A 16,764-nucleotide genomic window follows, 5' to 3' on the forward strand; every position below is an offset into this window, starting at 1 on the left:
TGGATTTTCTGCCACACTTGCTCATCTCACTGAAAGAGTTGCAGTCCAACTAAAAAGACATCTGTCTTATTGGCTTAATGAACTTATTGAGAATTAAAAATGGACACAAAAAATATCATAAAACATATCAAAGCGAAAAGACAAAACATGAACATAAAATCAAACAGTCTTTCTCCAACGCCCCTATAAAAGAGGAGAAAAATCTACAGCTGCTCCTTAAACAAATCCACTGAGTCAATAAACCACAGATGAGAGAACAGAGTACCAGAGCATAGGCTCAACAATGGTAAAGGTTCAGTTACCTTTAGGTTCAACCCTTAAGGTAGAGACTGATGACAGAGCTCTGGTGACCTCAAGAGATGACAAGCCGCCAGAGAAGTTCAGAACTGTATAAAAGCTCAGCACGAAGGAGTGTTTTAAAAGAAAACTAGAACTTTAAGATGAATTCTGTATTGAACGGTATCAATGTAAAGCGATCAGAGCATAGAAACATTTGGGCTTCCTGCCTCGCAGCTCCATTTTGGATTAGTTTCAAAGACGTTTTAGTGCAGAAAGTAACAGCAAAAATGATAGTAACCTGAGGAACAGAAGCTTGAAATCCATCTCAGTATTAGATATTTTAGTATCTTGTTTGACAGCCATTAATGGGTGGAAGCAAGAACGATATACTTTCGACAAATGGGCCAAGAACAGAATCCTGCAGAACAGCAAGCTTAAGGATGATTAAAAAGAAATTAAAATTAGGCGCAACAACCAAAAAAAAGTTACAGCATAAATAAAAGATGACCCATGCAGAGATGTGCAAGAGATGCTTGACAACATTTCATCGTCTGAAGGAACACTTAATGATGTAATGTCAAAGGCAGACCATCTGCTGCGTCCAAAACTGATCTGGCCTGGGGTAAAACAACCATTGATTATTGAAGTGCTTACAATTTTTAATGTTGGCATGAATTCAGAACTTCTTTCAGGTCTTTGCTCGAGACAGACAGACGAAAATGTGTAGCGATTCTGTTGTCACAATAAATTTTATACTGTAGTTTTAAAAGATTATGCGAGAATAAAACTTGGTTGTTTGTGGATTACTCATAAAAATAAGATTGTTAGAATTGATGTGTTTAAGTTTACAGCTAGTTCAGACACATAAAAAGAGCAAAAAATTCAGTTTGACTGGAAAAGCTGATATTTCAATAAGAACAAAAACGAAACTGATGGAAAAGATTCTTCAAATAAGTGTGGGAAGATATTTAAGATTCATTTTGGCATGAAAAAAAAAACAAACCTTCTCACTACCAGACACTGATTAACAGAAAAAGGAGACAGAAAATATATTGGGTTACATCATAGGCAGAAAACCAGCCAAAGCAAATCTCTCCTGAAGTTCAATATTTCTTTAATGTGACAACACATCTGCAGCTCCACAGAGGCCCTTTCAGCGGGGCAAAGCCCTTCAGTCTGCTCATCCAAACCGCCAACACAACCCGACATTTAAACACACGCACAGAAGTTATCTCCAACAGTATCTGACGAGGTTCACTAAGCCTTGATGAAAGCTTTATGTCTAAAGCTGTGTGTGGAGCATGGAGTGCTGTTAGCAGAAGCTGTTTGTCTAAGTGCTGATTAGGGCTGCTGACCGCGGCCTGACAGTCCCATTAGTGACATCTCCTTCATGGGCCGTGAGGGGACCCGGCAACACTGCCTGTCCGTCTGTCTTTCAGGGCGGCTATCTGCATGTTCATCACTTTCACTTATTCTGCCTGCTTTCGCCCCTTTCACACATACTTCCTTTGGGTTTCCCATGGCCTACAGTGAGCATAGAAATGTAGCCATCGTGTCATGTTACATTCCATCCTTTGTTCTCATTCTGTTTTAAAGGTTTTATTGGCTCTAGTGGCCTTGATTTGATAGTGAATTGACAGGAAAGTGAGTAATGAGAGATGGGGGGAGGCATGCGGGCAAAGGTCATCAGGCTCGGATTCGAACATGTGACGTCCGTGTCTAGGACTAAAACCCCCATATGTGGGTTGTGCTGAAGCCCTGCACCACCGGAGCAATCTGTTATTTCACAACCTAAAATCAAACATCAATAGTGCTGCTGATAATTGAAATGATTTGCAAAATTGAAAATGTCATGTTTTGATCAAAAGTATGTTGCCTATGGAAGTCGACATTCAGTGTGTTTCAGGCCTGCATCAGACTGTATTCAATACATTTTTCTGAAATGCATATGATAATTGTGAAAGCCTTGTTGAAAAAATCTGTGTTTAATTTTCTCTCAGACACTAACTTTATCTTATATTTTAAGTTTAATCAAAGCAGAGAGACATAACACAGATGGGGGAACAAAGCAACTTATTTTTGTAGTGAAGATATCGAGTTCCAACATAAATATAAATGTATATATATTTTTAAGTCTCCACTCTGGGAAGTTCTTTTGTCACCTGAAAGAGTTTGCATGTAGACAAAAAAGTCCAAATGCAACAGAACCCCCCCCACCTACCTGGTTCACAGGGATGCTGGGTGGGATAAGTTGCAGGACCAAAAAACAAAAAACAAAAATAATCTGTGTTTTTCCATCAGTTTTGCTTTCAATTGCTATTTAGTAATGGTTCAGCAATAAAGTGGCTAAAGATAAATGAAATCAGACTTCTACAGCACTTTTTAGGACCCTCAATGAAATCAGTTATTTCCATTCACACACTGACGTCAGCTACTGGATTGCAACCACAACTGGGCCTGAAAACCTTAAAGTCCAGCACAAAAAGGAAAAATGATGATTGGGAACACCAATAACTAAAAACACAGGTAGGAGGAGGAAAACTCCTACCTGAAAGATGGTGAAAGTTTGGGTAAGTAACAAAGAGTAGTGAAAACTTGAAGTTAACAAGAACTGAGTGAAATCAAAAAGTATTAAGAGTGAGGAAGGTGATTGCTGAATTGGAACCAGAAGAAGGATTGTAAATGAATTAGATATACATATATTTTAAAGATGAAAAAAACCCCTCACATTATGTAATTCTGATATTCTTGATAAAAAAAAAAAACATAGTATCTTGCATTTGGGCCAAAAATCTTTTGAGCTAAATGGAGTTATTTGAAACTGCAAAAGCTGCACTGTGAAAGAAGTGTGGGGTTTAATTTCTACCTTGTTTCTCCATCGAGCCTCATCCACTTCTTGTCTCTTTGCCTTTTTTCTTCAGTATCTCTCCTCATCTCCCCCATCTGCTGTCAGCCTACAGCGCTGTGGGTTTGCTGAGAGATGTTAAGAGCCAGGAGTGATTTATTACTTTTTCCTCCTGCATGCTCCATCATCAAATATTACACCACTGGCTCCTTTTTTCCTCATAGATCTGAGAATCGTTGGAGGCTATAATTCAGAGCACTGTGAGCTTGCCTGCAACTAAAGACTAGTGTAATATAGTGTAGCAAAAATGTCTCTTAGCTGATGGTGGTCTCATGTATGTTTCTTTTGCACTCTGTATGTAGGAACACCTGCAGGGCTTTAATGAACCCAAAATCCAGGAGAGAGACAACTGAATAAGGTGTAATGATATTTTAAAAAACTCCTGGTGGTGGAGAAATAAGACAAAAGAAGGACTTGGGGAAAAACAAGTTTGTAATCGTGAAGCAGCTCTGCTTGACACTTTACAAGGCTGACATGGCATCACAAAGGAGCTCTTCTTAGCCTCATTTCTCATTCTTTACAACAAGAGTATTTCTTTCTTTGTGATTCGATTCAAGACATATAATTTTATTTCCTCCATTATTGCCATCTCTTGTAAGGGCCTGTCAGTTTGATTTTAATTGACATACACTTAGTTAATTCACCGTCCATGCCGTGGTTAACCGGTTTGCCTCTCCATACTGTGTGTGACTGAGGCAGAGATGCCATAACAAGAAAAGAGAATTTCCATTTTCTTATGTCAACCAGGGATCCAAACACTTTCCCTCCAAACTAAAACAAAGTGATTCGCTCTTACACTATGAAAACACACTAACAAGGTGCTGTTAGATAATTACATTGGCATAGAGAGATTGAACAGAACACTAACAGGAGAATCATCTTTCTCTTTCTCTCTCAGGTGTGTGAAGAATCAGAATATTTGGAGCAGAAGACAATCTCAATCTCAATGATTGAGATTGTCATATGCTGACAATCTCAATCATGTTCTTTTGTTATTGTGGCATTTAAAAAAAAAAAACTCTTGTAAAAGGATAGGTATCCCATCTGCATTTTTTTTTTACTGAAGTTCCAGCACTTCAGAAGATAAAATAAATAAAGAATCAAAATTTAATTTACAATATGAACACAAAGTGATTAAAAATGCATAAAAACACTGCCGTCAGCTGGGACCTTTGAAACAAGGCTGGGTGAATCCATGTTTTCATGTTTCAACTTCTGATCCTACCATCTGAACTTCCTCTGTGAAACACGTTTTTAAGTATTTTTAGTTTAGCTGATGTCCTCATATGGGCTCAATTTGTTAGCAAGTTTAACTGTGGATTACTGCACACATTCTCTTGTAACTATACACTGTCCGGTTTCTTCGCTTGTGGTGTAAAACCAACACAAAAGTCCAAAACAAAAGGAACCAAAACCAAAAAAAAAAAAACACACAAAAAAGCTTTATTGTGATAACTTATTTAACTTTTTAAAACGTATGTTAAAGCCCGTTAAAAAATGTTTTATAATGATTGCTTTCTGTATTTATCTTCCAAGCCAACCAAACACTAAATAAGAGAAGAGAGGCAGGAGTTGTATCAAACTTTCTAAAAATTAACTCTAAAAAAAGGAAATAAGTACTTTGTGTTATGCTGTAGTTCTGTTATTTCAGACACAAAATCAACCAGTCAATCTGTTAGCTCTGAAAAAAAAAGGAGTTCTGAGTTGCAGCATTTTTTTTTCATTTGGATGGACGTCCTTATCAACTGGGGCACGGACGGTGATTGGCCGTGACATGGCTTGGTCCAGCGTTCATAGGTTGTCAGGATGCGCTGATGGGATGATGCAGGTGGGGCTAAAGAGTCGCCCAGTTTGGATTTACGGCTCGGCTTCATTTTAGATTAAATCCATGCTCTTGATAGATTATGTGTTTCAAGGCTTAGTTGGGAAAAATTGACTTTTTCCAATGTAACTTATTCAACTTTAAAATACATTTCCACAACAGCTTGTGAAAATTAATGTATAGAAGGGCTATGAAAACGTTTCACATTAAAAATACATCAAATGGATTAATTACTTAACATTTCTTTTCTCAACAAGTCCTGAATGAACTTAAAACTTAGATCCATGTGGAAAAAAAATCTCTTTAAATTCAACAATTCACACTTCTTTGTAGAGAATATTTTTCGCCCCCAAAAAAGCAATTGTAGTCCATGCTCATTTTATTCAAATGACATTCTTTTGCTTTTTATAAAAATGACAGAGCTTGTAGAAGTGATGTGTCAGCTCTCAATAATAACTGTGCACTTCACCTGGTAAAAGAAATATTTCTCACTCTCCACTATTCCACCAAAATAAATTCCCTGCCAGCAGAAGTTCCATTTATTCCCCTAAAAGACAAAACGCCTCTGGCTTTGACAACTTATGTTTATGGCAGTTCATAGCAGGCAAATTAGCTTGATGCCGCAGGTGCAGCGGCAGCATGAAGGTTCCTCCTCGATTCAAAAGAAAAAGAGAAGAGAGAAAAAAAACTCATTCCATTCCTATCCAAGTACAACTTGAGGCTATCACCTTGGACATGCTTACTGCACTAGAAATTCCTCTCAATCAAGCTTGTTGGTGTGTTTCAGAGAGTTTCCACTGGCTTGAGAGCGCCCAACACTCACACACACACGCCGCCTCTCACGGATGGAAAACATTCACCAATGAAAGGTGAGGACCATAAAGGTCGACCATGCCGTGGGGATTTCTCTTTTCACACCGATAAAGATCAATTTGAGCGTTCGAGGCGGTTGGTAATAAGATATAAGATGGTTGTAAGGGGACTTGTCTGCCAAAAATCTATAGCAGAGGCCATCCATTTTACCCTGCCAACTGGGAGCTGGAGTGAAGACTGGACAGCCTGAGCACGCACACACACACACACACACGCGCACACACGCACACACGCGCGCACATGTGTTAACACAAGCAATGGAATATAAGAGCTTTACACCTGTTTCTATCTGCTCAGGGATTTCTTACTGTGGAGGTGTGAGTTTAATTTTATACATTTCCTCCATTTTTTTTTTTTGTATCTCCTACATATTTATATTTTTGCTGTTATTCTACTGTGGGTGGCCAGACAGGTGCAATTGGGTTGGGCCCTTATCTCTTTAAATGAGACTGGCAGCTGGCATTTTTTTCCCCCCACTAAGAGATTACAAAAGAAGTGAGGCAGAAAAAGTTTCCTTCACACTGCTTTTATCGGACACGGCGCTGACCTTCACAGCAGGGTGTCAGACTGCTCCAATCACTAAAGTCTCACCACATCCAAACAAGCTATGGAAAAGATTGAAAGTGGAGTGTAAAAGTCAAGTGAAAGTCGTCTGACACGCATGAAGTTCGGTGTCATCGTCAGAATATTCACCGCTGTTACTTCATTAGAGAAAATGTCAAGATGTTGCTATGCACGGCCAAAATAGAGCTAAAAACTGATAGGACGGTAAAATTATCTCAGTATTTTTATACAGCAACCTGGAAAAATACCACAATTTTATGGTATCATGAGATCGACAGAAAGATTTATGAACACATTTTGTAATGTGATCTGATTATTATTAAAAACAGAAAAGTGATTATGTTTACTACTGCTAAATGAAAACATACTGATGATTACAGCTGTAATGATGCTGCCATCTCACAAGTAAGCCTAGAATAGATAAAAAAAAGTTTCTTCAAAACAACTTAATTTATATTTTTTTTAAACGTTATTTCAAAGAACTTTTTACAATTTCTTTGAAACAAAAATGGTGATATAATGATATTTTAAAGATCTAACAAAACAACAGAGAAGAGAAGAAACTTAGAAATACATAAGAAACTCTACAAAATTCAGCCAATGATGAGACGAAAAAGCATCGATGGAAAACACATCTGATCTGGGAAAAGAAAGTCTGAACAACATAAGAGTGAAGAGTAACAAATATCAAAAGCTCATTAGTAAAAGCACAATTATTCAATTCATAATCACTGAATTCATGCAGTTTGTCCATATAGCGCCAATTTACAACAAATGTCTTCTTGACGCACTTTACATAAAAAAAAAAAAAAGATTTTATTTCAGGAAACCCGACAGCCTGCATCGAGTCAACAACATAAAACAGATCACACACAAAACCCCTGAAAACTACAGATTAAAACAAATAAAAATGTATATTCCCAGCTTGCTGCTAAATGACACAAAGTATTAAAGATTAGGATATCACAATAACACCTTGATATTAACTAGTGAATGACTATTATAATTTTTTTCTACATTCTAAAAAGATGCATGTTTGATTGGTGGGTCACTTTAAATTGTCTTTCGGGCTCTGTCTTTGCTTGAAGTGTTTTCTGTCTTGTTTAACTTTGCTGACCTAGTTAGACTGGACCCTGCCTCTTGTCCAGTGACCGCTGGAAACAAACATCAGCTGCTCTCTCACAACCCTACCAGAATTAAGCTGGCATACAAACATGACTTAACAGAGACTGATTCTATAAGATCTACAAATCATAAAATATGTGGCACTCTCCAGACAAAATTAGAAAATCTTTATCATAAAGTATTAAAAGATCTATCGTAGTCCATGTAATTATTTATGAGGTTTCTGTTTTTGAACAGTCTAAAGAGAGAAACATTATAGGACATTTTGATCACAATATTTCAGAAATTTTGCTTTGCAGGAAATTGCCCACAGCGCTGGCAGCAACGTTTACCTTTTCAAAAAACAGGCCTCCTTAAGAGAAAATTGCACTCAGTTATCCAAAACATTGTGAAAATAAAATCTCCCATAAACTTCAAAGCTGTAAGGGAGGAGAGCCAATCATACCTGGTGTATGTTTTCATAATTTTTTATGAAAGATGTAGAGGCACTTGTGGATTTTATCAAAGCTGTTCAATTTAAGAAATACTGTATTTACTCGTTTCAGCGCAGAAAATAGAACAATGGATTTATTGTCGTTCGATTAAAAAAAATGTTTGTGTAAATTAAAAACCAGCATTTTACCTTAATATTTACATTACTGGACATATTTTTTTCTGACCTTTCTTATGTTTTGTCTATTTCATTTTATACAATGTTCCCTGATTTTACAATTAAACTAAGGACAACAGATTAATTTAAGTAAACTGAATTAATACCAGATATAATTTATATATTTGAATGCATGCACTCATAATACGTGTACAGATCTCCTTAGGTTATATTCATATCCATCCATCCATTTTATGATTTAATTATGCATTTTGAAGATAAAAAGAGACAGTAGCAAAGGTTTACACCTTTGCCAGAACAGTTTGTTAGCTTCCCTTAACACACTGATGGAAAAAAGTCATTAAAATTAATTTGTTTTATGATTAGATAATAGAAAACATTTACTATGACTTCCCCTTTAGAAGTCCTTCATAAAACCAGACTATAAAAACTTGAAATAAAACACACACACCATGTCAGGTATGTAAAAAGTACTCTCAGGTGCCTCATGGCGCATCACACACAGAATCCATCGTCTTTGTCCCCACTTTGACCCCCGAACCATTTCCTCCATGTCTTCCTCTTTTCTCTCTACCCTTCCTCCTGATCAGCCAGAGGCCACTAGTGCCATAAAAACTTTAACCCCCCCCCGCACCCCTCCCCCACGCACCCACACACACGCACACACACTCATCACACACCCATTTTGCTATTACCATTGACAGATAGAATGTTTAAAATTGCTCCCACAACCAGTAGGAGAAATTTTTAGTCTTGTCCACCTTGTCTTAATTTAGTGGTCATTCTGGTCAATGTGGGATGGATTTCTTCACTACTTGAACATGCTGAGGACCCGAACTCATTGTAGGTCTCTTCAATGTGGGCAAAAAGATGAACAGTCCATCGCCTCTCTAGCTATTATAGCATTGGGTTTTAAATCAGAATTCAGGTTTTGCGCTGCGACCCACAACTTTGTAGTGTGATTGGAGGGATGCTAGTCAACAGCCATAGCAAGACTCACGGTCAGGCTAGGTAAAAAAACTAAATCAAATAAATAAAATAGCCTCTTTTTTACATGTTGAACGTGATGTAAATAGCCCATACTCTTATTTAGGGGACAACATCAATGTGAAAATATAGTGATGTAAACAATTGATGCAGATTATGTCAACATCCCTGTGACCAGTCTTCATATCTAAGCATACCACATTTTGTATTGTGTATTTTCACTCTGCCAGCCCAATCAGCCAAAATCAAATGATCTAAAGAAATACATTGCACACCTTACCTACCAACTCATTTAAATAATCAGCCAATCGTATGGCAGAAAATAACTGCATTTGGGCATCTGAATATGGTGAAGACAACTTGTTAAAATCCAATCTGGGCATCAACATGAAGAATAAAGGGGATTTAAGTGGCCTTGTACTTGGCATAGTTGTTGGTGCCAGACAGGATGACCTTGGACACTAAGGATCCACTGGGATTTTTCACACACAACCATCCATTAGGTCTACTGGAAATAGAGCAAATGTCCCATACGAAGCAGTTGTGAGGTGCAAAAATGTTAACATAATTAGAATTAGATTTTCAGTAATGACCAATTCAGCAATCTATGTTGGTTTCTTGAATCATTTGATGTCCCTTTAATTTTAAATGTGACTCCTTACTTTCCAGCTATGCAGTTCTATTTTTGATTTGGTTCTATTTAAGTCACGTTCTCTTCCTCTCCACCGCTCTTACTCAGCCACTCTTTACTAGTTCCTTGTGATTATATATAACCTATGGAAGACATTTAAGGTAGTGCAGCGGTCCATGGGAAGTCATTCTGCAGAAAAGATTCCCCCTTACTACTCCTACATACCCTGCATGCTGCAGGTACAATCTGTGGAGCAGGGAAATATCAGTAATCAGACAGAGCACAATCTCCCTGCAATTAGTACCTGATATCTGAGAGATTTGTAAATTGTAATTTGTAAATTGTAATTTGTAAAGCTTGTTAGTGGGGGATATGTGGCTTCATTAGGAGAGGAGAAGTCGTAGCAACAGATGTTTAATACATATAGAGCTTGCAACCTTTGTCACAAACTATTTCCCGTCTCTTTATTCCCAGCCTTTCATTCTCTGTTGCACAAAACAAGAGTTACAGAATAAAATATCACCATTAAAATCTCAAACTTGCTTTTTATTGGTATTTTTATTAAGAGAAATGGGGCATTGCAACAGGAATCAGTACAACTTATACTGCATAAGTCATAACATGTCTGACCAAGATAAAGATTAAGGAAAACTAGCACAAAAGAGGAACTATGTATACTGATGGATATTTATACAAGTTTTATATATTTTTTTAACATAATTGAGCGAGACACAATATATGTAGACGATGTGAAAAGATGAATAAATAATTAAATATAAACTCGTTTTTATAGGACAACAGACTAGGAAAAAAATATATATACATATATATATATATAGAGGTCATGTAGATATAATATATTTATTCTTTCTCAAGTACTTGAGGACTACTTCAATTAAAACCACTTCTGGGGTGAAGTGAATGTCATTCATTAGGTTGTTAAAATGTCCTAATCACTGGGTACAGGAATCATTATGTAGTACTTGAGTTGTCAGGTCTTGAAATTGCTGTCATAGGAAAAGGAAAAATGGACAACCATAAAAGTCTGAGCCTGTGGAAGATCATGCAAACTGTGGTACCAAGATGGCTGGTGATATAGTCTGATTAAAGCTGTGAGTAGCTACCAAAACCAGACAAAGGAGGACAACAGGTGAAATGGTTTTGTGGCTAAGCAGCGTGACGATAGAACAACTGGGTTATGTTCTTTAAAGATACGCAAATCTTGTACTATGTTGAATAATTACACTGATTGGATTTCAGCACCCCCATGTTTGCAAATCTCTCTTTAGAAATCATGCCTACTGTAACCGTTTACATTTCGCAAACTTGAATTCTTTGCCCATTGGGAGAATTGTTTAAGTTTTAAAAGGTAGAAAACAACAAAAAAACTGTCAAAACACAATGAAGGAAACTTTTCAAGTGTAACTAACCTACATGTTGAGGTATAACTAATTTCATCAGGTATAAGGGTAAAACAGGCTGTGGTCAGCATGAAAAAAACATTATTGCCAAGGTACACTTTGTCACCACATGTTTTTTTTAATACTCTCTCCCATGTTTTGATGATGTAAACTATCTGAGCAGATCCTTAAAATGTGAAAGTTTACATTTTAGGATCCTCAAAAAAGTACTAGAAACCATAAACATAATAAAAAAAGAGATAACATGTTCTTTGAGTTCCTGGGTTTTACATACAGCACAGTAAAATCGATCTAGTGCTCACAAGGTCTGCCATTATGCAGGTCTGCCATTTTTTTTTTAATCAAAATGGTAGATCTGCTAGATAAAGAGATTTGGTAAATTGCTGGTAAAGTGCTTTAAGTTCCATCACATGTCTTCTCCATCAGTGAAATTTGTAGTTTTCCTCTGCGGAATATCAGTTTTTCAAGGAGTCCATTTTGGGAGGTGTGAAAATTCCCCATTGTCGCCATCAGCTGAAAACTGTTGATTTGGACCAGAGCAAGATGCTCCAGAGCTATCTTGAGCACACACACAAACATTTACACACTCGTGGATGGTAGCCAAACCAGGAGTGACCGACTGTAGCTGTTATCGCAGACATATCTCCAGACAGCGGTTATCCAAATCTGTGCACTCTGCTTGGCACAGCGACCGACCACAAGCCTTTTAGACACACTACTCTGGACAGATGGATAGGAAAAGGGGAGAGGGGTAAAAAGAGAGAGAAAGAGAGCTAGAGGAAGAGCTAGATGCAATGCATTACCAAAGAGAGATGGATTGAGCAAAGGTGTGGGGTGAGAAATTGTGAAGAATTGGGGTGAGAAGACAGGAAGACTGGGAGACTTAAGCCATTTAGATGTGCCATAATGGAGGCTGGACGAATGAAAGTAGACGGATGTGGCTGATGGAGGAGCAGACACACAGTGAGTGAAGAAGGCCAGACAGATAATGACATGTCAGCGTTAACGTGCCCTACTTCAGGAAATTGGCCCTGACCCAATGTTGCTAAGACGACTTGAGATTGTTCATCATAACATGCAACGCAGTTACCATGACAAGGCTGTTATGGGATGCTTTCAAAAACATTTCTTCAAGAAGAAATTGTTCATGCTACATGAAGGCTAAGAATATTTTGTTTGGACCTATCCACACTCAAGATGTTTCAATGACACGTTTCAATATCAGATTCTGAATAACAGATGATCAAATGCAGTTCTAATTAATTTAAACCATTTACTTTGGTGGCAAAGGTTTCAAATTACCGATCTCATTAAAATTTGTCAGTTGCTGTACAGTGGACCCTGCCTACTTGCACAATCACCTGGTCACAGATTTTTCTGTGTCTAAGTGATTTTTCACAAACAATAAGTTATTTGTGAAAAATTACCCTAATTAATGTTTTATTTTATCCAAAAATATTCAAAAGAATATTTTTGGTGGGAAGCTGAAATACCTCGGCACAGTGCAACTTATCACACTATTGGCTTGCAAAGCACTAAAAGGACCACAATTCCTTTTTCTTGGTGCTGATGTAGATAAGCGGAGGCTCTCCCATATTTCATTTGAAGCAACAAAATAGGTTCTCATTTATGTAATCATGTGACAAAAATTGTGTTATCTCGTTTGTAAGAAGCCTTCTTCCTCCCCTTCTTGACATGAGGTTCAGGTCAAACTGTCTCGCACAGAAATATTTTGTAAAATTGGTCTAATGTTTGTGGGTTTCTACATTTTGTAGGCATGGTGTAAAATTTTGTACATCTTTATGATTCTTCAGAAAATGCCTAGAAAAGATAGTCAAATGTCCTGGATGGAAATTGCAAAGTTGTTGTCAACAGTGGAGACAGAAATCAATAGGATGCAGACAGGTGTGGTGCTATCTCCATGACAATGTGGTTTATCTATATGTTTAGGGCGTGAGGTATACTGAAGTGTGGTGTGTGTGAAATACTAACAACCCGCAACCATGTGGCTACACGTGGTTTGGATAAAGTATCAGATTATCCTTAAGACTGCAGATGCTAGCTTCTGCCCTGTGCTGAGACGTTTCCTAATGTGCGAATTATTGCATGTTAAAATATATTTGGTGTTTAAACAACTGAAATCAAAACATTTGTAGAAGGGTTCTCATGTACATGTAGATTTGCGATATTGCAAGGTAGTGGTGACTAGCCCCTGTGAATTTAGGGGCTAGTCCTCACCTCATAAAATTCTCCATGATTAATTTTATCATCATGGAGAATTAGTGGGGATACCTCCTCCCCACTAATAATAAAAAATATGATCAAACAACTGATAACTTTTCCTCCCAATGCTCTTGGTGTCATTCCAACTTGTGGCCACCTGGGCAGTGAGGCATATCGGCCACATAAAAACTGCTTTGAACCTGCTAATACTGCAAAATGACACCAATTTGTTCAAGAATTTTGTTTTCTATTGTCAGTTAATCTTTAATATTATGGTTGATGGTTGGTACATTTTACCATTTTATGTTCAATGTTATCAGATAACTGAAAATGCAGAAATGATGCAAAGAAAATATTAACAGTGCACCTTAAATGTTAAGAACTGAACTTAAAAAAAGTTTACTTCATGATAAACCTCAGTAACTCAACACAGTGGTGTGATCATGTTAGTATGGATGGAACACTCCATGTCTATTTTCACCATTTTCAACTGAGCCAAGAGGCTCAACCGTCCTTTCAAAAGTCTATTAAGTGCTCTATCTGTCTGCCCTCTTAGTGCAGCAGTTCTTGTCTGAATTGTCCGTACCCATTCACAGACTTACAATCCTAGTCATCATCCTTCCTCCGCCACACTTTGTAAATCTATAGTGTTTTTGGCTTTCATTCCTACTTTCTGTCTCTCTTCACTCCTGTTCCATGTCTCACCTTTTTCACTCATTTTGTATTCCTTTACTTTTTTTGTACCATCATTTCATGGCCTCTGTCCTCTTTTCCTCCACAATCAACCAGCAATTGTCCATCTCTCTCTCTCTCTCTCTCTCTCTCTCTCTCTTTGTCTGTGCCATCCTCAGGCACACACACACACACACACACACAGCAATGAAAGCCTCGAGGTCAGGTATATACATTTAATACATCTGTAGGGGTTGGTCCACAAATTTCCACTTTGTCAAAGCGAAACAGAAGGACGTTGGAATGGTAATGACATGTCACATTTGCACGTACGCAGACACTTGAATGGAAATAAACATCTTAAGCCGAGACATGCACCGATCCCCAAGTAGTAATGATGCAGCTGTCATTCTGTTCAATATGGAAGAGAACAAACTTTGCTGGAGACATGTTTTTAAGCAAATGACTGAACTCTGGCACCTACAGCCTGTGTGTGTATTTATTGAAAAGAAGGTTTCATAAACTGTAAAATATTTTTTTTCTCATGAATGCCAAGAACAACTGTTTTAATTTCAGTGTCTTTTATGACAACATTATGTGCAATGAAAGCATGAGTACAGATGGGCTGACAAACATAATTTCAAAGTTATTCCATTAGAAAAAGTCAACCTTAGAAATCAGTAATTTACACACATAGATGCACTTTTATCTAGATATTTGTCTTTAGAAAAGAGCTTAACTGATTAACTTAGTATTTTATTCTGTCATTGTATTTTTATCTGAGTATCTGTTTTATCTGTGAAGCAGTATGACATTTTATCTGTGAAAAAAATGTACTTCCAACACACCACACAAGAACAGATTTCACAGACACACATTCAGATGTCAGACAGGTAATCTAGCAAAACCTCTGGAGATCAAACATGAGTTAAACAAACAAACATGGCCGAAAAGGACCAAGTAATGGCAACAGTTTGTGGACTATTTTCAAAAATAGAAAGACATCTCAACCAGACTTTCTGGTGTGTCATTGCAGTTGTTCTGTCTTCTATGGTTTGGTTTTTCCTCTGTTGTTTTTCCAACTTTCTTTCTGATTGGCTACAGATCGTATTTAAAAAGTTGTGTTCGCTTGAACTCGTAGGGTGCGATATCAGGCCAATGCCATCTCCTTTTTCTCAAATTGAGATCAGAGTGTCCCCAGATGCTTCCAGTTAGACTGAATCGCCCTTAACAAACCACATGTACCACAAACATCTCATAATATTATCTTTAGAGCCATCATAGTGATCTAAGAGTCCTGAAGGTTGCTGAAAAGGGAAAATCCGATAAAAAAAATATTATTATGTCACTATGTGAACCAGGCTTCAGCCACAAAAAGCCATTGGTAAAGAAGAGGACCTTTCACAGTGTTGTATCCTAGAAAATTTGTGACTATGAGTGGAAGGAAAAATTGTACATATACAAGGAAACAGGACAACACAAGTCTTGCAAAGAAAAGTCTCAAAGAATTTGGGGAAGATACACAAGCTGTCTTAAATACAGAATATTATTTAAGACTTTTTTTTCATAGAATCCATATTTGTATTCTTAAATGTCAAAACAGATTGATAGATCTGAATCCTCAATATTTGTATTTTTAAGACTACAGCATTTTAAGTTAAATTACGGAAATTATGGTACTTTTCCATGAAGGACTAACATTGAGACACACCTGAGCTCTTGGATGCTGCTGTGGCATCATCCTCGCAGCTCTTTTAAAATTCTTAAAGAAGATAGCATACATGCTTGAAATTTTAAGATGTTTTTTTTTTCAGTTTTCATCTTCTTTCCTTCATCTATCTATCCTGTCATCATCGCTCCCTGAAAATCCACTCACTACAGTCCTGTGAGCAGGGGGAGGTATGTGAAGATGAGAAATGAACATCTCCTGTCGATGAATTTGAATGAGAGACCCAGAGAAGACACACCTGTACTTGAAAACTGCACTTCTAATCTAATGAATTGTGATGTAAGCGTGAATACAGTCAAGCTTTTTTTTAAATTACTACATGTTTTTGCATGAACGCGCACGTCTTTCAAGGACTTCAGATAAAAGGCGAACATCTTATGCTGCAGTGACCGCAGCTGACAAGGTGTTGACATGTCATCATTACTTTCAGTCAGGCTGGGTGGATTCAGAACAATCAAATAATTCCTGGGTGGTTTAACAGTGTCCTCTTTTTTTTTTACTTCCTCTTCACACTGTGTCAACAACACAAAAGGTAAGTGCATGAAGAAAACTTGCTCATGCTTGAAAACTGAATCCAATACCTGTTTTGCGGTAGAAATGTTTCAGGACTAGTGACACTGCAACTTAGCTGGAAAATAGGGTTTATTATTGGATTTTCTTAAGCCCCTCAAAATCAGATTAGCTGTTGACAAATAATGGGTTTGTAAATGTGTCGGTGAGTAAACTCCCAGCCAGCACGCATGAGTGGGCCCCACTTGTGTTTGATGTGGGCTACATGGTAATGAGTGGGCAGGGTTTTATCTGGGCAAACTGCATGGGACACATATGGTTAACTTAAATGAGACCCATATGGGCTGGCCCATATGGGCTAAATGCATGGGCCCTATTCAGCAACTAGGTGGGCTATCTGGGAATGGGATAGT

At 37.5% G+C, this 16,764-nt stretch overlaps 1 protein-coding gene across 4 annotated transcripts in view; it reads right to left on the minus strand.

Moving 5' to 3' along the window:
• astn1 (astrotactin 1) overlaps window positions 1-16,764 on the minus strand; it is a 333,499-nt gene that overhangs the window by 54,956 nt on the left and 261,779 nt on the right. The gene's annotated exons all lie outside the window — the stretch shown is intronic.

The sequence above is a fragment of the Poeciliopsis prolifica genome, unplaced genomic scaffold, assembly GCF_027474105.1.
Source record: "Poeciliopsis prolifica strain line A6 unplaced genomic scaffold, Auburn_PproV2 SCAFFOLD008, whole genome shotgun sequence".
NCBI lineage: Eukaryota > Metazoa > Chordata > Actinopteri > Cyprinodontiformes > Poeciliidae > Poeciliopsis > Poeciliopsis prolifica.